At 38.0% G+C, this 21,975-nt stretch overlaps 1 long non-coding RNA gene across 1 annotated transcript in view; it reads right to left on the bottom strand.

Annotated features, from left to right (window-relative positions):
• Positions 1-2,298: 2,298 nt before the first annotated feature.
• Positions 2,299-21,975, bottom strand: part of LOC118647832 — a 114,143-nt gene continuing 94,466 nt past the window's right edge. The window contains exon 2 of the long non-coding RNA XR_004964967.1: positions 2,299-6,867. This is a non-coding gene — a long non-coding RNA (uncharacterized LOC118647832). The remainder of the gene's footprint in view (positions 6,868-21,975) is intronic.

Raw genomic sequence — 21,975 nt, 5'->3', positions numbered from 1 at the left:
ATTTGTATTGCCACATATTATTATACGTTTAATTTTATTTTTAAACATTTTTAATAATAAATGTTAATAAAAATTTAGCATCTTTTAACTCAAAATTGTGAGTATTAAAAAGAATATCTATGATATATCAAATTTAAAATATTAGGTGCGCAATTTAATTCTTTTTTTTAAATTTAAATATATACGTAGATACATGCATTATTAATTATTATTGTTTTTTGGGGTTATCTTATCCAAATTGTGAGAGAAATTGATTGTAAAAAAAAAAGTAATAAAGGTACAATTATACATTATAATTTATACACCTTTGTTATGTGTCTAACATTAATTGTGATAGCATAATTTATTTGAAGATATGGCATTTTTAATGAACACATAAAAAACTTTGCAGGCAGTCAAAAGTAAAAATGTGATATAATCCACAATATTGTCATTTCGAATAGTATACGTACATACATGAACTATAGTAAATATCGATTATGTTTGAAAATAATTATTAGAACATATTATCTAGCAATTATTAGAGAAATTATAGTTATTGGCCACCTGCGTATGGTTATTATAAATTGGATTTATTTCGATCATTTAAAAAATTTAGAAAAAAAAGGTGTAGATGAAGTATTTGTCTTTAATGCAATTTGAAATTAGTTTGTTAGTAATTTATTAATTGCATAAAATATATTATATATTAACAAATTATAAATATATTAACAAATTAATATCTACACAATGACATTAAAACGATACAGAACTTTAAGATCAGTAAGAGTTAAAGAATAACTCTATTAATTTGTTAGTATATTTTGTTCAATTAATAAATTGCTAACCAATTAACTTTAATTTGCATTAAAAACAAGCACTTCACGTTTACCTTCTTTTTAAATTTTTTAAAATCGAAATAAGTCCATATTTTGGCCCATTTATTACTTAAAATGGACATTTTTTAGATGTCTAGAAAAGTAATACGGAACGTCTTTAAAATGTTCTAAAAATGTTTAAGAATCTATTTAGATGATTTAAATATATACCGAACATCTACTACGTACATTTTTAATACAATTTTAACCCTAGGCTGTCACATCGAGTCATCATGACCCGGACTGATGATTTATTATTAGTAAGTTATCTTTTGGCACACTTGGAAATGTAAACTTGTGATACCATCTAAAATTAATTTCAGATATTTACTACAGATAGAGACGCTTGTCCGAAAGAGAGAAGTGTCAGTGTCTGTCTGGCAGCCGTTGAAAGAATACATTGGCTCATTGTGACTTAGGTGACGAGGACATCGACCGATATTTAATAAAAAATAGATTTCTTTCTATGAAAGATTGATTTTTAAGTTAAAAAATGTTCTCAATATGTGAAATAAATACTCTTTTTAAAAGGTTTATTTGAGAATTAATTTTTTTATTAAAGTAACATATCTCGAGATTATAATTTTCAATTTTTAGTTTAAAATATTAAAAATTAAAGAAGTTATAATTTTTCAAGCAAAATGTGATTAAAAAAAATATTTGTTTTCAATTTTTTTCAAATAAAAATAATTAAAATATTAATTTTTTATAATTGAAATATTTTTTTTTATGTTTAAACTTTATTTTAAAAAAATTTTTATAAATTTTGGACACTTTAAATCCACAAAGAAAATGTTCCTTTTAGAATTATAATCTCGTCGGTTGGTACTGCTCTTTATTCATTGGCGACTTTTTTACATAAAATAATTGCGGATAGTCTTCCTCCCTCTTTTAGTCACGTTAACAATAGTTTGATCTATATAGATCTCTTTCGGGGGAAAAAATTCTGACTTCGCATTCGCTGATTTCACTTGACATAGTGTCTTTATTCACAAACGTACCATTGAATTTGACTATTGACAGCATCGGCAAGAGGGTGGTCACACATTAATAAGTCAACGAATATCCCACGAGATGATTTCATCTCTGAAATTTATTTTATCGTCTACCTTTTTTACTTTTAACGACGTTATCTATAAGCAAACCTTTGGCACTTCACTGTCCTCCATCATTGGCTATATTGTTATGCAAGATTTAGAATCATACGCATTAAATAGCCTACAGTAGATTTGTCTTTTTGTGCACAGTATGTCGATGATATTATTCTAGCAGCTCCTACTAACCAGATTAATGATATTCAATAATTACCCTGAAAGATTGCAATTTACTATAGAACTTGAGAATAACCGTCGTCTCAACTTTTTGGATTTATCATTATATACAAATTTTTAACGGCACTCTGTTGATACTGGTACCACAAAAACACTTTCTCGTGCAGATATTTTTCGTATTTCTCCAATCATCCGACCTGCCATAAGATCGGCATAATTTATGGGCTTGTTGACAGAGCAGTTTTGCTGTCACATCCTAAATTCCACAAAAAAAAAACATAGGACTTGTTATAAACCTCTTATTAGACGACGGATATCCTCTCGAAATAATTTTTAACAAAATCAATATAAGACTCAAGAAAGTATTCAACACCAGACTGAATTCCAATATGAGAGAGAGAAATCTCTCTCTTAACATAAATAAAAAAACTGAGGAGCAAAAAGACAAAAAATTCATGGTAATTCCTTATATCAAGAATATGTCTGAAACTATAGCAGCCTGTAATAAATAAAAATAAATTCACCATAGGACATAAGATTTTCAATAATCTCAATAGATTCATTAAAGTGCACAAGGATCAAGTCTAACAAAATCAAAGTAACAATTAACGTTGTACAAGATATTCTGTAAAAATTGCGATGCTTTGTACGTTGGGCAAACGAAAAAGAAACTGAAAACTAGATTAAAAGATCACAAAAATAATATGAAAATGGACGTTTCAAAACTTTCGGTTATCTCTGACCATATGTTAAAATTTAATTACACCTTTGATTGGGATAACTTGAGGATTTTGGAATTTGAACCGAATTATTATAGAAGATTGATCTTAGAAATGTTGCACATCAAAGAGCAGTCATACGATCTCAATTTAAACAAAGATACCGAATTGCTAGATGAATCTTATTTTGCAATCTTAGACAGACTTAAGAACAACAATAAAAACTCACACCGTTAGAAGAAGGTATAAGTAACGCGCCTACATATAAAAACAATGTTAGCCGGTCAGGTCGAATTTTACAGCCAGATTCGATTTAACTTTTAAGTATTGCGGATCGATCGAGACACACGTCAAGCATAAACTAAAATTAAATATTTCATTCTCTTGCATTCACAGTGAATAAATAGTCTTATTCTTGTCTTTGTTTATTTTTTACTTAGTTTTTTACTTTTTCTTTAGATAACAAATTTAAACATCACTTTTTAACTTCTATTTTACTAATTAAACAACAAAATTATCACAATTTTAACTGACTATAATCACTAAATTTTTTTTTGTAATCCGTTGATATGTTAAACTGTGATGTAATTGTTTTATGACTCAACTGTTTCGTTCTTTGTGTTTTTAATTTTTTAAATTTATTCATTTGTAATGTCTTCATTTATTTTATATGTATGTAAGATTATCGTTGAGGAAGACTAAGTAAATCGAAACGTACAGATTATTATTAATTTGCATTAGAATAATAAATTCCACTAAATTTTTACACCTTAATTTGCTCTTTATGGGCCTCTATTCTTTTATTATTTTGGACACTTAGTTTTTAAACCGCAGCTTATTGAAAATTGCGTTGGTGACCTAGTGTGGCAGTCTCGTTCGAAAAAAGAGATGTGACAAGGTTAAAACCGCTGTATTGTCTGGGCATCATATTATATGTTTCATTTCTGACTTCGTACGATTTTACGTGCACTCGTTAAATACTTTTGATTCATTCATTAAACGTGTAGATATAACGATATTTTTAAAATCACTAAGTTTGCTAAAATTGGTGAAAAAAAAAAAATTAACGTTAATTAGTAATATTCAAAGTATCACTGATTGTCGATAAAATTTCTCATGGGTCATTGAAAAGTTTTCTCGATAAACGATTTTTATGCGCGAGATGCTTCTTGCAGTATAATCCTCGAACGGACGTTGCACTTAATGAGAATACAGGGAGTAATGAAAAAAGTCTCGTCGAGGGCACAAAGCATGATGAACAGAAACGCGCGGCAATAAAGTTTGCCCCCGGTTTGATCATTATTAATCGCCGCGTCGTCGCGAACAAGCAGCACACTTATTACGAATCGTAAAGCGTTAAGTTAAGCAAGGGAATAACGTAAGTACTTCGCCCCGTAAGAGCTTTCCGGGTGACAATATCCTTGTAATCACTTCCATCCGAAATTGGAGTTTTCGAGGCAGGCTTTCAGGGCCAACGAGAAATATCGCGCTGAGCCACGGATTTATAAGGAAACCCCGTCCACAATATTCGCCAACTTTCGCCGAAACGACTTTACTTCTTAATAAGATTCAACGTTTCAAAATGAAATTCGAAGCTGTGTGCTGGACGAAAGTCGTTTTGGTGGCAGCAGTGTGCTTTTGCAAACTTTCTTGGCCGAACTTTCGAAGCTTCCTGTCCCTTTTTTTCCTTCCTCTAAGGAATGTATCGCACTTTGCGTTTCGACAGCGTAAAACACTTTTATCTGTCGATTCTTTACCTTCCGCATCCTTTGCGTCGGGCCTAGCGCAGGTTTCGCTACTTGTTCTTATGGATTCTATAGAGGTAGCTTATACATCCCATCTATTACTTGCTGAACATATTTTTCGCATAAATTACGAACGTTTCCGTAGACTCGCTTCAAGGTGCGAAAGGGATATTTAAGAGAACGTGTCTTCTCGAATCGATCCTGCTTTATTAGCGAATCGCGAGGAAAGGCAACTTTGACGCAATTCTGTCTGGCATTGATAGGTATTTATTGTTATCAGACGACTCGCGATCTCGTTGCGTCTTTCTTCGTCTTCCCGTTGCGTCTACGCTTTCAGCCAGACCTCTCCTTTCTTGTTTCACTCGTCATTGTGTTCTCTTTTCCCCTTACCAACTCCACTCTCCCCCCCCCTTCTCTCTCTTGTCTGTTTAACTCTATCTTATATATCAACCTCTGTGTTCCCTGGTCGGAGCTTACTAACTTCGCTCCCTCTATAACTCTCGCGAACTGTTATCGCCTCGTTGTGTACAGGGTGTCCCCATTTCCGCGATCGTTCGAGCATTTGCCACAACTTGGAACAGAAGCCCGCCGCGGACGCTTCAAAACGTGAAATTGATTTCACTCGGTACCGCCAGATTATTATCGGCAGACGGCGTTATAATCTCGCGAAAGTTTATTCGCACTTATAAATCGAGTCTGTATTTGAGACTGGCCTTTGAACCGTGCTGGGAAATTACTCGGAAAATTTCGTATGAATTCCATTCGTGATTTAAATCGTCTCCTCGAGGAGTATTCTCGAATTAAAATGTAAGATTTATTCTCGCGCGCGCGCGACTCAAACCGTGGATTCAGACCAGATTGCATAAAGAACGAGTTGGTTTCCTTTTTTTTTTCAAAGAGAAACCCATATAGAAGCCACGATATTTGCCGGCATCTTTCTCTCCCTCTCTCTCTCTTTCCCTCGTTAACCAGCCGGTGGTTCGGCGGAAAAGTGGAGGAATCGTAATTTTTCTTACATGCTACATGAATTTCCTCGAGAGCATTGCCATCGGCAATCGGCCGTGGACCGCGGCCATTGGTCGGGATCGTGAAAATAAAACACTACCGCCGAGGCCAGTGGTAGCCCTCCGGATTCGGGAGAATCAGAGTTATCGACGTCGTACGTACGCGGAAGGAAAATGAATGGTACGAAAGAAACAAAGGGTGGAGAGGAGCGAGAGTTTCGACAAGCGCGAACGCGAGCGAAGAGAGAGAGAGAGAGAGAGAGAGAGAGAGAGAGAGAGAGAGAGAGAGAGGAAAGGAGGAGGATGGCGGGAGGATTGGACAACATTAGGGCAAAGGAAAAGGACGGGAATAGAGGAAGTAGAATCGAATGATTCTGGCTGGCTGATCAATTTCATACGCTTGGACCTCCTATGGCGGGCTATCCATCACGTGGCATTTGACCCTTCGTTTCTTCGATTTTTCCTACCTCCAGCTGGTCGACCGGGCGCGCCCCCTAATTCTCATCCTGGCCCCTTTTCACCCTTCCCTTACGCTGTTTTACCCCGTCGGGAGATCGCGATATCCCGGTCCAGTCCCTCCGGGAAAGGAGGGGAGAAGGGAACGGCACAGATCGCTTCCGTTGTTGTCGCCGCGACGACAAAACGCCTGCAAATTGCTAGCGAGTTACGAAACGCTGATCTCCCCATGAAAATGAAACGAACCTTTGTGCCGACGACGTCTTTTTTTTTCCTTCGTTTCTGTCATCAATCTTTCTTCATTAGCGGTGTCACGGATTACGGCGTGTAGCTTGTGTCGGGGTTGCCCCGTATACATATTTATATCGGGGAAAAAGTTGCCGACGCTGTCACATCGTCGTCACCGTCGCCGTCGCCCGACGTCGTATTCGCCACCATGGGTTAATCCTCTTTTGTCAGTTGCAAGCTGTCAAAGCGTTTTCGACTTTTTAATTCAGCGCTGCGAGCATTAAAAGTCAAACTGTTGCTGGTGAATTAAATTAAGCAAAACAAAAAACAAACAAACGGACAAACTGATGCCCGTGATGTCGAAAAAAATGATTGAAACTTTGGTCGGCGAAAAATTTACAGCAGACAACTGGTCGCTGCAGATTTCAAATTGAATCGGTCGCGATAAATAGGATGAAACTTTTTTTTCCGAATTAAACATTCCGATCGGAACCTATCAAGTTAGACTGATTAAACTTACCTTCTGGAATCTCTTTGTTGCAAGTCTCATTATTTCGTAGATTCGTCTCGTCTTGGAGTGGCTCGTCCTGAAATCAGGGGAAATCGCAATTCAATGATGTTTTTACGATATAGCAGAGAGCTGACCTAAAGCTATAAAGCGGGCGGTATCGTTCCGCAGGATCGCGAACACATGCTTCTTACGACGAGCGTTGCGTCATGTGCGGCCGATATTCGGTGACACGTGCACCTTCGGTTTGCGCGCAAGTCGGAAAACAAAAGCGATTTCGCGGGGGGGGGGGGGAACAGCGGAAGGGCCGAAATAAACACATTTCTGTGCAGCAGCGGAGCGGTGGTACGTGGGGTTAGAACACAGGCTACATCGGGGATTTATCCCCGGGGACATATCCGCGAAGTTACGCCGCTTGTGGGAGCAATGGGACGCCGCGCCGGGCGTACGTGAAACGTCGCGTACGTCCGGAAGGAACGTGTGTATCTTTAATTACAGCTCTGAGATAGAACACGTGCAAAAATATTGATCAGGATGACGCGCTATGATTCGGCGATCAATTTCAATTTGCGATATATTGACGAGAGGATCGTGGAAAGTGGATTTTCAGGATAATCTTTCTAAGGAATTTCGCTGCGTTGGGACCGTTCAATTAACTTTCTTCAAATAACTTAACTCAATCGGTTTTAACTTGTAAATTTTTATCAGCTGGATATATTAAGCGCAAAAGGAATTTACATTTTATACACCGCAGAAGATTATCCTTATTATGCACGATACACACACGATTAATAGACATTGTTATATGTTAAATATTGCCCGACTGTGCGCTTTTCCGGTATGATTTATCGTTGTTTATTTTTGCGCAGATTAAATTACAGCTTCAAACATTGAAGTAATTACTTTTGTTAAAATTTAATATTGTCGAAACTTTGGAACAGCGCGCGGCTTATTCGTGCGCAACTTCGGCGATAGGAAAATCCTCGGAGACAAGTGAGATACTAGTCGTAAACAGTTCTCAGTGTTGTTGATATATTATTCAGTTTTAAAGAGATCGTTCCAACTATTCGCGTGATATTCTATTACGGAAGGTTTCCCCCATGGGATTTTATCGCTGAGAAACTAGAGAGTCGCCATGCCCCGCATGTGAACCGAGTCGTTACTGTTTACGCTGCGTCACGTAATTTCTATTTTGTATTCACACCGGGGGGCCTGTATAACATTTACGTAAATGAGTTTTCAGAAATATATTCGCAAATGGTTCTTGTGAGGCATCGGAAGAACAATTTGTTAACTCGCACCGTTCGGCCAAGCAATCTTTTCCAACGGACAAATCGGAATGCCGTTTATTCATTTCGAAGTAAAAAGGTATATTGTATATACGCGATGTGTGTATAATATGTACATGATCGAAACGTGTTATTTCCAATAAAAGTGTCATGTATACAAATTTTTTCGAATTTAATTTGAATTTGCGTAATAGGTTACGTAATTTCTTTTTATGAATATTATGATCGATACAAATTTAACCGTCGAAATTCACATCAATGTGGTAGACGCGTGTTATTTTTGCCTGTCACGATGTCCCGCTATGAAAGCTCTTTTCATTGAGCTTTCATTCTATTTCAAGTGTATATTAATACACTCGTATGTGTGGTGGACTGGTGGTCGATATATTAAATTGTCGCATTCATCCATCTATATTCGCGCTTGATCTAATCGTGTCGTACTAATAAGATGCTTGCTATCATCTCGAATCTCCCACAAGCAGAGGAATCGTAGTTTAACTATCTCTAATTTGCATTTCGCCGAGCTATTCCGCTCTGTCGTTTCGGCGAGCGTGACTAACCGAGCACAAGTTTCGAGCATGAATTGTCATTCTTGCAACAATTAGGCTGCAAGACTGTATTGTAGAAACGCTGTGTGATGAGTGGTGTAGAGATAAATATGTAAATGCAAAGATAAGCCATGGTAAAGTTAACGTATATAAAGACATATATTGTACTTTAGATGAACCTTAAATTTTTCAGATGCGTAATCTTTAATAAATTAACAAATATAAACTGACAATATTAAAATTACACTGATCAGCAAAATATTATTAGTTTCAAATTGTTTTTAAGGGAATGAATACTTTTTATTAATTTGAGTGCGCTGAACACGAATCTGGCTTTGAAAATATTAAATTGACTTTGATTTTTTAAATAAATCAGGGATTAAAAATGCAAAAAACGAGTTTTGATCATTTTTTAAGTCTGTAGGAAAACAACAGGAGCTTCTACAATTTTCTAATTAGGATAAAAAGAAAGCTTAAATCTTTCCTTAAATTGTGAAAAAAATAATGTACGCAGTCAGAAAAACGTAGCGGAATCGATGTGCGTTTGTATAAAAAATTATTGCCAAGTTAACGACATCTAATATTTCAATAGTTTAAAAGGCCAAAGTTTAGGCTTTTATTTCATTCCAATTAGAAAGTTGAAAGACTTTTTGTTGGTTTTCTATAAAAAATGTGTTTAAAAATGACTTAAAATAAGTTTTTTTTACCTTTGCTTTGTTTTGTTTAAAAACTAGAGACAACTTACTAGTTTTGTTTTCAGATTCTAATTCTGTAGGAAAAAATTTATCACAATCGATTGCCATTGGTCCAACTTTTTATTGATGGACCAAATTGCAATCGAAAGAAATCAAGATCAAATTATCTAAGACGAAAAAATTTTAATTACTACGTCTTTAGTGAAAATAATTATAGCGATAATAATTATCGCATTATGACTTTTATAATATTGTGAATTATGAGACATAATTTCTGTATAAGAATATATAATATAAACATGTTTTAATGTAGGAATAAGGAAGGACGAGATATGCGGAAGAGATACGCGGAGAAAGATAAACGGATAGTCGTTTTAGAGATTGTGTTGTCAGGGAAGTTTTCGTGTAGCATGTAAAAAAAAAAGGTAAACCCCGGAAAACAATTGTTTGCGTGGAACGAGGAAGTTCTTATTATGGTAGAGCGTAATCGCATTGCGTAATTGGAAAGCATACTCGAGGCAGGAAATTCGGTGTAACATTTTATGATAACTTAATCCGCGTACACAGAGGGGGAAGAAGCAATCGCATTATTGCAATGTAATTATATAAATTCCAATTACGCAAATTGCTGCCGAGAAACGATTGTTCTCGCCAAGGTGGAAATTGTTCGCCGCTCACAAAACAACAGGCAAGATTATCAGCTCGATATAAAGCCAATAAACATCGCGTCGATCGCGAATCCATTAACGGTCGTGCGCGTCGAATGTCATAAATTTCGTTCTCTCGAAATCATCGAGAGGGACGGCGGAGTCGTGCGTCGGATTATGCGTCGAAAAAACATCGGAAAAGCTTCGCGCGTCATTGATCGTAGGCGGCAGGTAACCGATCGGGGAAGAAGAGAACTTGAAAGAAGGAAAGGAAAGACGCGCGCATGAGAGAAGGAAGAAATGGAACGGAGGTAGCACGGTGAGATCTCTTGGCAATTTTTCTCACCCCTCTTTCTTTCCCTCTTTTTCTCTCGAGCGACCGTTCTCCATTTCTTCCCTCCTCTCTCTCTCTCTCTCTCTCTCTCTCTCTCTCTCTCTCTCTCTCTCTCTCTCTCTCTCTCTCTCTCTCTCTCTCTCTCTCTCTCTCTCTCTCTCTCTCTGCCTGCTCTAGCAGAGTTGTGACTATCGATCTAGCGGGTCCGTAGGGTGTGGTTGTGTTGCCCGTCGTCGCGACGCCTTCGCTCTCATCTTATTCTCTTCCTTCTTTACCAGTCAGATCGAAATACGTTCAGCACGTGGCTCCGCACTTCGGTGCACGCGTTTTACTTTGCAAAGTCGATTGGTGCTGACTGTTGCTCGTCCACTGAACCACCTTCGTTCGACCATCAGCCTTGGGTGATTCACATGACTAGGACACGCGATAGCCGGCAAAGTCAGCAGAATATTTTGCAAAGTACATACGCAGGATTGCGCCGTACCAATAAATCGGTCTTAAAAAAAATATATAAAGAAAAAAGATAAAAGTGAAAGTAAAAAAATGAACGTTGCGATCAACCGTCGAATATTTTGCTTCATTAAAATGACGCTTTTCAAATATTCGAATAGAGAAACCGCCGGATACTCTTAATGCTATTGTTCTACTGGATTCTAAGGATATATTGGTGTAAGCGGTCTTACAAAGTTTCGTGTTTTCGTTGGTACTGTTTATACTTTCCGAACTTTTACCTCTTCTAAATTGTACATTAAATCTTTCTCCACTTTTATTTCAATGGTTCCTCTTACTTTACAATTCAAAACGGGGCTTCGACAAATTTGCGGCGAACTATCTGTAATAATGTAGAATTTCACTCTCATGCGGTATCACTTGTATTGCTATACTTCACATAACAATACCGCAATCCGGATAATGCAGAACATTGTTTAATCGGGCTAGAAATGTTTCAATTATCGCGTTGGGAATTCTAGAAACACGTGCAGCAGCTTCGTGGATTAACGGCGACTGTAATAAATGAAGCAGCAAAACAAGAAAAGATTAAAGTAAGGATGCTCTGTATGCGAGGGTGTATGTGTGAGAAAGGGAGGGGGGGACATGTACGAAATAGCAAACGGCTTAAATCATTATGATCGTGTTTACAGTTGCAAAGCGTCTTCCGACACGTGCCGGGATACTGTTCACTGAATGCCAGCCCATCCTTAACCTAACTCAATCTCAAGAACCCGACGACCCATTCCCTTTCGAAACACGCTCTCTGCTGCTAGTATTAAAGCCCATGCGACAGAGCGTATCAACGCAAATATCCCGGGTGCATCTGCATGTACGGTAGCGCCTTAACGGATCGGTGTGCACGTTTGCAGACGCGGATGCACGTAGCCCTGAGCTGTGTGTACAGGTGTCCAATGGAGATTACAGTATGACATGTTTGAGAGATTTTAGACGAGCAGAGAAAGCTACCGGTATAGAGAGAATAAATACTAAGCTGCTGAACATTAAGCAGTATTGTAAGAGTCAAAGGGTCTACAATACTCTTGAACTCTTGACATGTGTATCAAAGTAACGTATCGCGTACAATTATTGTATGTTCTACTTATAAAAATGGTTACAATTTCAAAGTTACTTAGAAGCTACGGTCGCTCCTGTAAATATAATTCAAAGACCTGAAAAAAAAAAGAATAGTGAAAAGTGAAGAATATTGATCTTTAACATTTAATTTAATCCTTTTCTAAAGTATATATAACTTTTTATTGATACAATAATATTCATATCATGTGCAACGCGTTATATTAATCTTTGTTATGTTGTTCGTTCATTTTGAGATTAGATTCGCGTTTACAAATTACGATCAATAATGCGGTTTGAAAATTGCAGAGACTCGAAGAGTCGTCAGTCACCGGATAAATAGATTGCTGTCAACACGAATTATGAGAAAGTTGGGTTGCGCAGGATGCCGTGTCAACCTCAGGAGAGATTGTAGTTAGTCACAGGTTTGCCTTGTAATATGTTGTTTAACACGACAGTTGACAGGTTGCAACGGTACAGACTCGGATGCGCCTGATATCGGTTTAGCATATTTGTTAAACTTATTTCTTGAAAGAAACTTTGCAGAGTGAAATTAACTTGGCATTAAGAGAGAATAAATTTAATAAGATTGCGTTTCTCATATATCGCTTCAATATATTTTCGTGCATAGTGTATAAAAATATAATATTTTCTTTATTACTATTAATTATTTATTTCTACAATTTTTTTAATAAATTAATTTAGAAATAATTTTAATTAAATTGTTGTTAAAGAAACATTAATTAAAGGAACATTAATTTTAAGTTTGTTTAATTCTAAAATAATTATTGCATATTAAAACATACTTTTTATACTACTCGACAGCATTGTGTACTTAATACTTCGTAGGAATTACTGTGATATATGTCTCTAGGACCGCTATTCCGTAACCACTTACCGACAACTATCGATGTCGTTGCGCATATTTTTTCATATATCAAAATACGTGCGCAAAAACACTTAACAACATCGATAGTTGTCGGTAAATGGTTACGGAATAGCGGTCTAGCTTGTAATAAAAAAAATAACGTAACAAACCATTTTGTGACAAGTATATAGTAGACAAAATAAATATTAGTTTAGTATGACTCTCTCATATTAAATGTAGTCATATAAAAAAATATTAGACCATTTCAAGAATTTTATAATGAAAACTGTAACAATTTCACTATGTCAATAAATTGTGTTGGTATATTCAAATCTATTTGAATTTTATATTAAAATTATGCCCGCGCGCGCTTGAAAGAGAGAGAGAGAGAAAGAGAGAGAGAGAGAGAGAGAGAGAGAGAGAGAGAGAGAGAGAGAGAGAGAGAGAGAGAGAGAGAGAGAGAGAGAGAGAGAGAGAGAGAGAGAGAGAGAGAGAGAGAGAGAGAGTGTGTGTGTGTGTGTGTGTGTGTGTGTGTGTGTGTGTGTGTGTGTGTGTTTGCATATGTGTGCGTACGTGTAACAATAACGATGTCGATTTCTCAAGAAGAAATAAAATTAGAAGCTTAAAACTCTTTAACAGCATCGTAACAGATAAGATTTACCAGATTAAAACTTTTATTTTTGAGACGCATAATTTTGATTTGAAAGCCTTACATTTGAAAAATTCAAGCAATATAAATATATAAATAAAAATATTACTTAAGATAATTTCAGTTATTATTGTTGAAAATATGACTGTCATATTTATATTATAATTCTTAAATAATATTTGCTATTTTACCAATAAAAAATTGTTACCTTCTAGAAAGATTTGCTTTTTGAATTATAACGCTCTTTTCAGGAACCTTTTGCATTAATATTTCTTACGAATTAACATTACCATATAGATACACCAATCCCACTTACGTAATTTACAAGAGCAGCAATGAAGGTTTATTCTATACCGCACGTTAGGCTTCCGTTCCTATTTCAAGCTATCCATAAACCACGATTCGAAATTCCGCAGCACCGCGGCTTATACACGCAGGCTGATATCGCGGCATCCGCAAAACCGTAAACAGCCCTTAAACGCACCCTTAATCCTCATCCACCAGGGCTTATATCCTCTTCCCCATGCTGCGTCCACAGGGATTGCCTTTATAAATATCTCAATCTTCTACCCGCACCGTGCCAACAGGCCGATCGATAAAATGACGCATTTGCGAGTCCGCTTCTTATGGGCGCAACGATTTAGTCTTAATAACATAATCATTTATATATATCTTTGGACAGAACTGAGCGATTATGACTTTCATTTGTTATGTCCATAAAACTAGACATTATTATAGATGCACGAATTTTTATTTTTTACTTTTTAAAAATAAATTGCAACGATAATTGTATAGATAATTATCTATACAAATTATCATTTGCTAACTCTGCGATGACAATCTCTCACGAAGTTGATGATCACCTGTTTTTAAGATAGAACAAGTCACTTACTGTTCATATATAATGATAATATTTCTCGAGGAAATGGCAATAAAAACATTTATTTTTCATTACTTTTAACTCACTGATAATACATATTACATATTTATTATGTTATTAATTCAAGTCATCAACATTGTCAACAATTTGACAGCTGTCAAAATTCTATCGCAATAATAGTTATACTTGCAGCACGAAGTAAATACAGCGAGAGAACCAATCAGCATCGCGGAAAACTGTCAACTAAAATCGCTTATTCAGCTTTTTTAAAAGAGGATTTGACGACCTGAGAGAGCGAGAGTGAAAGAGAGAGAGAAAGAGAGAGAGAGAGAGGGATTGTGCGCATCAACAAAACTTTGCATTTTTGTCGGACAAGGAACAAATGAAAAACTAAAAAAAAATGGATTGTATTTCGTTAAAAGATCCTGGCCCGTATTTATAGCGCGCTTTTTTGTCATTTTGTCTAATGCAGCATCTGCAACGGTAGTAAGGTTCTTACTAAAAAAACTGATCAATTAAGTGTGAGAAGAATAATCGAATATAATTGGTCATTTCTTATGGTTTGCGGCTTACAACCTCACTACTACTGCCATTGTAAACGCTGCATAATAAAGATGTAAAGTTTTGCCGTACGGCGCGCACATTAAATACATTAAAAGTCAGTTCACCATGAGATTACGGTCGATTCCTGCTCAGGAGACTTTATCGGCAAAGATTAGCAGCGACGCGTGTATACAATATCGAACCGGACGCGATTCCGGACCGTTGGCATAACGTCGAGTACGACACGCGCTATTAAGCGCACCGAGACGCAAATCCCTTAAGCCAATTTACGTGGCTAACTCGACTCACGATCTTATCCTCTCGGTAACGGGGACGGTTAATGACGAAAAAACGCGGTAAGCACCGAAGGCCACTAGCCTTCGCACAGCGTGGTCCGTCCGTTTCTTTTGTCGTTGGGACCAACGACTGTGCCGTGGGTGCTACGCCCAGGGCGTTTTCGTTTTCCCCGAGTGACGTAACCTATTAAAGAGGGAGGGAATGAAAAAAAAAAGTTTGCCAAGCGAATCTTCGGGCCCGTCGGCCGCGGGCTCGATCATCAATCTTCATGGCAGACCGGAAAGTTTTTTAACGCGTTCGCGCTGCGTAAAACGCTTTTCCTGGGAGAGAGGGGAAGGGGAGGGCGCGGCGTTCCGAGATCCGTCACAAGGGTAGTATCATAATTATCGTTCGAACGGATCGGTGTGAACGCGCGATTCATCGTGGACATTAAAGTTGGATGAATAACGGGTGAAAAAAGATAAACCGTCTGTTGTTTACTGCAACAATGGGAAAAAATAGTCGCTTCTTAATGAAGAACGAAAGGAATTAGCACTACGTGCATCAAAATTAGTGGGGACAAAATTACCTTGAGACGCGGAACGTAATCTTTTAATTAAAGCGTGTCTCATTGTAACCGGGGGGTCTTTACGCCACAACGCAACTGCGGAGGTACGAGGAGAAATGCGGCTTCTCCTTTGCTCCATTATTATGCGATACTAAATTACCTGCCACGTGTCACCGAGTTTGAAATTCCGTAACAATCGTAGGTATCGCGTCAAGACACGTCGAAAGGATATGAATTTTGTAAGGAAACAGGGTATCTAAAAAATTACAAGAGAAAGGGATTTTCGTAACATTGTATACGTACGAAGGAAATAATAAGCTGTAATTTGAAGTTTGGTTGCGTTTAACTTAACTATTTCTTAAAATAAGTTCAAGAATAAATTGTTCTTAAATTTGTGTTTCTTTTGTTTTGCAAAAATTATAAATTGTGCTTTACATCCGTAGATGTAAGCTATAGGTTCTAGGATCGTAGTGTTAAGTATCGCGAAAGATAAAGAGAGAGCCGAGAAGCCGCAAGTGGGGGCGGCAGGCTAATCTTGAAGGACCTAAGTAAACCGCTTCTAATGGATCCTGTCACTGGGCTTCAGGTTGCCCACGTTTTGTGTACTTCACTTCGGCGGACCGCGCAGTGACGTTAATAATGGGGGAATCTAGTGTGAAGGGGTGACAGAGTGTTATGATAGCCGAGGAAACAACGGAAGCTTCTGTGAGATTCTTGCGGGGTCCTCGTAAAATTAATGAGATTGTTAGAACGTCTCGAAAATAAACGGCGTTGTCTCTTTTCCAGATTTTTCTTTATTACATTTTCCAATTTGTGCATCGCACTGAACATGTGTCGCTAATAAACAAGAAGTTTGTTAGGAGCCTAATGACGCTGTTGGATCGTTAATTTATACACACGCAAAAATATCTTAATAGAGCGTGTGTAACTATGTCGATTAATCTTTCGACTTATTACCGAAACTTTACAGTCGGTTGGCATGCAGAAATTCTCAAGTATCGTAGGAAAAGCGACAGGCACGCCCTACACATCAGGAAAAGCGCGCGTAGCAATCAGAGTTTGTCCAAAGTTTACGGAAACGCAGTATGTTGCGCCTATGTACCCAAACTCGACGAGTTTTCGAAGCTTCGTGCTCTCAGCGGTAGCATCCCTCCTCAGGGATTTAAGTTTTTGTTCCAAATCCGCAAGAATTTTCAACTAACGCATACTGACGCGTACGACACTCCGCGCAATCGATCGTGAATAGAGAAATAATAAATGGACCACTTATTTTCTTATTAATGAGTATAATTATTAGATCGAAATATAACTACGTGATTGCTAGAATGCAGGAAAATGGTGATAACAGGAGATTAGAGGTTTGTTTTTTATTCCTGCACTACTGCACTGGTGCAATAAGTTAGAATAAGACAAATATATTTTTTCTCATTCTAACTTGTAGCACTAGTGCAGCAATGCAGGAATAAAAGACAAACCTATGATTAGAGAATAGTACATTATGTGACAAGAGTGTAAAGTCGGCCATTTGTGCACGAGTACGTTTACCCGCACGAGTCCGCTACGCCCGTGCATATCGTATTTTTTGTTATCCGTGCGTCGGTGTGTGATCCTTTGAATGCCTTGGGTTCTCGCAACTAACAAAACAAGGTTAGACTTTCGCGACGAAAGTGACGAAGCGTCGATAAATGTCGGCAGTGTTGGGTAGTGTGGTTCTCTATTATCATATGCGTGTCACGAGATGACGCACCGATGCGTGTTGAAATGTGGCTGAAATGATCAAACGTGCTGAAAACGTCGTGCTGAAAAAGTTTTTTGACACAATTTATGCCATCTATTGAAGGACAAGAAATGTGCAAGATTATTAAAGTGCTGAAATCCGACTTTATCCACAAAAAAGTGAGACAAAAGAGACCATTTTTGACGCATATGTATAAAAAATAATAACAAAGAAATATATTTACACAGAAATAAATATATTAAAAATATAAATTAAAAAAAAATATATTAATATTCTATTCAAAATATTTCTAAACAAATCTTTCTAAACAAATCTTTCTAAACAAATAATCGCAGTAACTCGCCTATCAATTTATTTATCTCGGGCTTTTGCTTTCTTTTTTATACTTTATCCTGAAAAAGTTGGATAATAACTACAAGTGTTGAGATAATGTCAGTTAAATCTTTAATTAATACAACCATTAAATAATTAGTAAGTATAATCAAATTGTACTTACTAATTATTTAATGGTTGTATTAAATATTTAGCTGATAATAAATATTTAGAATAGTGAAATTATTTTTAGTTATTTTTTAATCAAATATTTAATTGACATTATTTTACTCAATATTTGGGAACTATTATCAAACTTTTTTAAAATGTAGGTCTTTTTAATAGATATGTGAAAACATTTCTTATATGAGAGGATGCTATCATCCCCTTTCACAACTTCGACGTCGGCTTCGAACGACTGCCTGTAGCTAGAATCCTCATCAACAAACTTCCCCGTCGTCGAATTACCGTCGATTCTAATAAGGCCCCGTCCCCATTGACACGAGGTAGGCAAAGGCATCCGGGGCGTGGCTGGGAAGGAGTACTGCCTCGAGGTGGCTTGCTTCGGTAAAGGCATCGGCGTCGTGCCTCTTCGACGATTCATCCTCGCGTCCCTTTGTGAAACGGCCGGGTTATTGACGCTCCCTCCCCTTTCCTCCCACCCCTCCCCATTTCATGACGTGAGGCAGCATATATATCGAGCACATATCTTGAACTTGCGATCCTCGGAAGATGACGGGTGCACATATATTCGATCGTGAATAAGGAATTCTATCGTTCCCTAATCTCATTCGGTCGAGTGTTAACCCCTCGACACAAGCGACGCTGTTCCTTTTGCAAAGTAACAGTTGCTCTGAGCTCATATCCTACGTGTATTTTAGAAAATGTTTTCGATTATAAAAATCATTACAACACTTTCGTAACTATATGATTTTAATAATTGAGAATGTTGAAATGTTATTCAAAACAATTTATTAGGCAACAATTTATTTTTGGTCTGTACGGTTTTGTATGCGGTATGTCTTATACAAGAGATCCGAAACATTGAGACTTGAAAAATATCGAGAGATAATTATAATCGTGTCGAGAAACGCAATGCCATTTATGGCATATTTTTCTGCACTAACAACCTGTCACGCATATTCGACACAAGGATGGGTCGTAAATAACTCAACGCCATAACAATTCATCGTTATACGCCATTATACTCTTCTCTCTTTCTCTCCTACTCTTTTCTTTTTTGCTCATTCCTTTTTTTATTCTTGTCGGCCTTTCGTAGTATCAAAAAGCGAAAATTCTCTCTGTCGACGTACAGCGAAACTGCAGCGAGAAATGCCTAATGGCACCCCGCAGCGAGTTTTGAATAATGCAAGTGCAACAATTTTGTTGAATTGGCATGTAGAACTGGACAGATCGAGAGTAGCGGAAAAACGGAAAGGAGGTGGAAGAGGAGGAGGAGGAGGAGGAATAGAAAATAGAGGTGGAGAACAAAGCCGCGAGGATATGCCACAGTCTCCGATCGAGCTATCAAATTGTCGCACTGCGGTAGTGATGTAGGCAGAGGTGTAGTCAGCCAGACAGCCGCGCGGCCAGGCTGACTAGCAACTACGCCACTACGGGACGCGACTACTCGTCAGAGCGGAAAGTGCGAAAGAGAGGAACATCGAAAGGGGGTGGTTAACGGAGACGCGGGAGGGGAATGGGTGACGTGAGTGGCTACCAGAGAATCGTCGCTTACGATCGCAGCTTGTTTCCGTCGAATCCTTCTCTCTTCGGCGGTATTCCATGGCACTCTCTAACAATTCGATCCTTGTCTCTCTTTCTTGTACTCTTTCTCTTTCTCTTTAGCGCTCCCGTTGCTTCCGTTGCACTTCCCATCTCTTTCCACGTCCAGGTACTTCCTACATAAGCCTGCCTCCTTCTTGTCCTCTATCCCCTGTCGCTCTTTTCCCCAATCTCCACTCCATTCCTCTCCTCTCGAGCCTCCACTCGACTCCCAAATACTGCAATTTCAGCCTTGTCGCCACTACGGCACTTCAACTACGAAATGATAAATTCCTGGCCCGTCTGCCCTGCCTCGTCCCGCCTCGTTCCTTTCCTCTCGGCCCCTCCGCACCGCACCGCACCGTCCTCGTTCTGCCGGCAACCACTTCGTGTTTCCAGCGCGGTTAAGCTTGTTCGCTCAATTGACTCGATTGACTAGATTGCTGCCTTCGTAACTGCGTTTCTTCACCTCTATTGCGTCTCTGTAAAGACACTAGCGTAGTGGAATTGAATAAAATTATATTTAATGGTTTTGTTGTTTCTTTGGAGCAGCTCGATGATTAGCGTATTTTTAGTCATCTTTTAGAGTAGAGATTTGCCTTATCTATACGAGTCATTTATTCACGCGTTGTACTTGAGTTACTTGTAATTTTCTATTGTAAAAAGACAGAATTCTCGACATAATATTTGAATAGCACCTGATAACGACGAGAATGTTTCTTCGTGACCAGAACTACGCTCGCGAGTACTTCCGACAGATTCACGAACATCCGCTTAGCCAAGAAAGAAGCTTCGCTTTAGTACTGCTTCGGAAGGTATACGCAAACTGCCGAAACTTCGACCTTCCTCGGTCGGCTTGTTCGACGAGTTTAATCGGCGGGATGCTCTAGCTCGATAGGCGGATCGAGGTTAAACAAGGCACGGTCCTCGGAACGAACAGTCGGAACTTCCGGAAATAAACAGAGAATGGGCAGGAGGTTCCCATTTGGATCGATTAACGAATACAGTTATGTGCGCACACGCGACAGAAAGACGGAAGCGAAAGCAGATAATTGGGAGGACGTAAGATAAGAGAGAAGGAAATCGAGAGAGAAAGAGAGAGAGAGAGAGAGAGAGAGAGAGAGAGAGAGGATAAAGACATGGATGGTGGTAAAGGCACAGCTGAGCTTTCGCGAGAATGGAGGAAGGAACGGTGAACGTCTAACTACTCTGGCAGAAACCCTGGAATTCCCTATAGCCGGCCGTTTTCAGAAAGCCCATTAACCCATTTGCTCCCTGTTTGCTCGAGGCACTTTACGTCACCGATATGTACCTGAATTCGCACTCGTCGAATATGTGCCACGCTTAGCTACATGCTATTGCTATGAAACTATTAAGCCGGACACTCTGTCGTGCTCGTATATCGTGGCTTAGTTTCATTAGACTCGCGTGAAACCTAAATATTTGTCGAAACTCTCAAGAAATAATAAAATCTCTCTTGTGCAAAAATAACTCGGGAAGCAATCTAAAATCTCCCTCGTGAATCAAATAAATATTGTACAATTGCTTTAAACAAACAAAATGCTCATAAACAATCCTTAATTATGAATTGTATAAGTCGTTATTATTTTGTAATGTTGGTAATATTGAGAAAATTTAATATTTAAATAATAATCGTGTACGTATATACACACATATTTCTGAAATTTTTATTTTATTTTATAAATAAATTCTTTGATTTTTGCATATTTTTTGAACTCGTCTTTAAAGTTTTATCTTAAGTAAGAAAATTGCTTTTGGTATAATAAATAATTGTCAGTCAGTGCGTGGCACAAATGATGTACGTTCTAACGAAGAAAAATGAAAGCATCTGCTCGATCTTTATCTTGATACAGTGTCCGTACTAATACCGTATTCCGAACGTAACTAGGTCCGCATAATGCTCACCCCTCCAATCGATATTCCTCGCGAGAGATGGTTGCCATATACCTCTTTATACTATCGATACGTTCATTCTAACGCGGCGTGTGGAAGCGTGTGCAAAGTTCCTTCACGCGTCTGTATATTCCGCGGGATGGTAAGTTTCTGGAAAATTTAGTGAGCCCCTGTGAGACGACAAATCCACTTTTCACGCGTCAGGAAGACGGAAATGTATCACGCCGCTGAAAATCTGACTTTTGAAATTCCGCGAACGGTCTTGCCATAAATTTCAGCGAATGTACCTGATATATTTATAGATACGGCTAACGTGTATAGGATTGTACGAATCCGTATCACGCACTAAAGTTATTCTCATAACAAGTTTGCGTTCAATAAGTCAGACGTATACATTCTGATTCACGGTACGTTGCATTTACCACGCGGTGCGATACTGCTAGGTTTTATCACACTAGTCTGCTACATTATTAAAATGCAGTAATAAGTGTCGTATACAGTGCCATTATGTATAATAATAATTAGGAACCGGTGAAATTTTGGCGCGTGGCGTCGAATATTTTTGTTCGCGAACATAAACGTTTCTTTCAAAGACTGAA

The sequence above is a fragment of the Monomorium pharaonis genome, chromosome 11 (genome assembly GCF_013373865.1).
Source record: "Monomorium pharaonis isolate MP-MQ-018 chromosome 11, ASM1337386v2, whole genome shotgun sequence".
In the NCBI taxonomy this organism is placed as follows: Eukaryota; Metazoa; Arthropoda; class Insecta; order Hymenoptera; family Formicidae; genus Monomorium; species Monomorium pharaonis.
Note: the sequence above shows the minus strand (reverse complement) of the source record. Positions and strands in the feature narration are given on the sequence as shown.